The sequence below is a fragment of the Rhincodon typus genome, chromosome 5, assembly GCF_021869965.1.
Source record: "Rhincodon typus isolate 14 chromosome 5, sRhiTyp1.1, whole genome shotgun sequence".
Classification (NCBI taxonomy): Eukaryota; Metazoa; Chordata; class Chondrichthyes; order Orectolobiformes; family Rhincodontidae; genus Rhincodon; species Rhincodon typus.
Window position 1 is genome coordinate 30,067,560 of NC_063336.1, and position 1,649 is coordinate 30,069,208.

Below are 1,649 nucleotides of genomic sequence, written 5' to 3' on the forward strand. Positions count from 1 at the left end.
GGCCTAGACCCTTCATCAGATGAAGGGTCTAGGCCCGAAACGTCAGCCTCTCTGCTCCTATGATGCTGCTTGGCCTGCTGTGTTCATCCAGCCCTGCACCTTGTTGTCTCGGATTCTCCAGCATCTGCAGTTCCTACTATCTCTGACAGAAAATGTAATTGTTATTAGTCACTACTTTTAAGATCTGGTGCAAACTTGTAAGCTAATTGAGTGGAATGGGAGATAGCAATGTTATTTAATTTATCTTGCTGTCTAGTGAAAATAATGGGTTGAAACATCCGCTCTTGCTGGGTGCTACTGTCCTAAATGTGTCCTTATGTTTCTAGACGTTCAACATAGCTTCTACACAGCGCTGGTCTGTAGCACAGAATTGGTCCCTCACTACCTTGCCCTGCAACTCAGAGTCAGTGTGATTCCAGCAATTCCACAGCAAAGACCAAGAACGCATGTCTATTCATGAGGATTGCCATGGGAGGCAAGAATTAAGATGGAGTTCAGATCTCATGCGGTCCCAAAAACTGTTGAAAATTTCTATACACCGTGTGTTGGCAAGAAGGGGTTTGGTTACAAGAACTCAATATTTCACTGAAATAATTCCCAAACTCATGTTCCAGGACGATGACTTTACAAAATACAATAACACTGGGAAGTCCTTAGCTGGAGAGAAGTTTGCCGATGAGAATTTCCAGTTGAAGCACACAGAACCTGGTATCCTGACTGTGGTCGGTGCAGGGCCAAAGACAAATGGATCCCAGTTCTTTATATTACTCCTAAAACTGCATACTTGGACAGAAAGCATGTTGTATTTGGTGAAGTCATAAAGCGCTACAAAATCATGGAGAAGATGGAGGGATTTGACAGCGAAACTGGCAAAACTATCAATTCTGTTGGCATCATTAATGGTGGACAATGCAAACAGAATTGTACAATTTAAATAAAACTTGGAAATACAAATTATGCAGTCCCTCTCATGACAATATGAGAAATTAAAATATCAAATTGTTAGTCCTCTGAGGTCAGAGCAAGTGGGTACTGCTGAGGTACAGTGATTAGTTTGAGCTTTAGATACAAAAAAATGTAACATGTTTCATTGTTTGGTTAAATCCAGATACCTTTTAATTTGTTGAGCACAGTATTCACCCAGTAATAATGTGTTTTTGTTGAACTATATTAAATTCTAAGAGCTGTAATTAAAACCTGAGTGAAATAGACCTTTTGTGCATTTGCTATTGTTAATGATGGATAGAAATAGATTTCTGTTGACATCTTGAGTGTATTTTTCTCTGTTTATTATGCTTGGGTAAAGGTAAGAGAAATAACTTTTCTATCTAAAAGTGCAAAGAATTGCAAATGCTGAAAATCTGAAATAAGGGAAAAGTACAGAGAGTGCTGTGAAATCCCAGCAGCTCAGTAAGCAGATATGGAGAGCAAAACAACGCAATATTTCAGGCAATGACTCTTCATCAGAACTCATGACGTTGCTAGAAATGCTCAGCATGTCTGGGACATTTTCAGTTATAATTACAGCAATTTTTAAAACTATACATACAGAAAAATATACAGGTGTTATGTTGCCCCTTTACAGTTATTTCATGAGAATGTTGTTTTATATTTAGAGTCTTACCTTCTGGCATTGCTCCACACATTGC

The 1,649-nt window shown here is 38.8% G+C and overlaps 1 long non-coding RNA gene across 1 annotated transcript in view; it reads left to right on the top strand.

Annotated features, from left to right (window-relative positions):
• The window catches only part of LOC125483163, a 13,274-nt gene extending 12,003 nt beyond the window's left edge, over window positions 1-1,271 (top strand). The window contains exon 3 of the long non-coding RNA XR_007262115.1: window positions 327-1,271. This is a non-coding gene — a long non-coding RNA (uncharacterized LOC125483163). The remainder of the gene's footprint in view (window positions 1-326) is intronic.
• The last annotated feature ends 378 nt before the right edge of the window (window positions 1,272-1,649 follow it).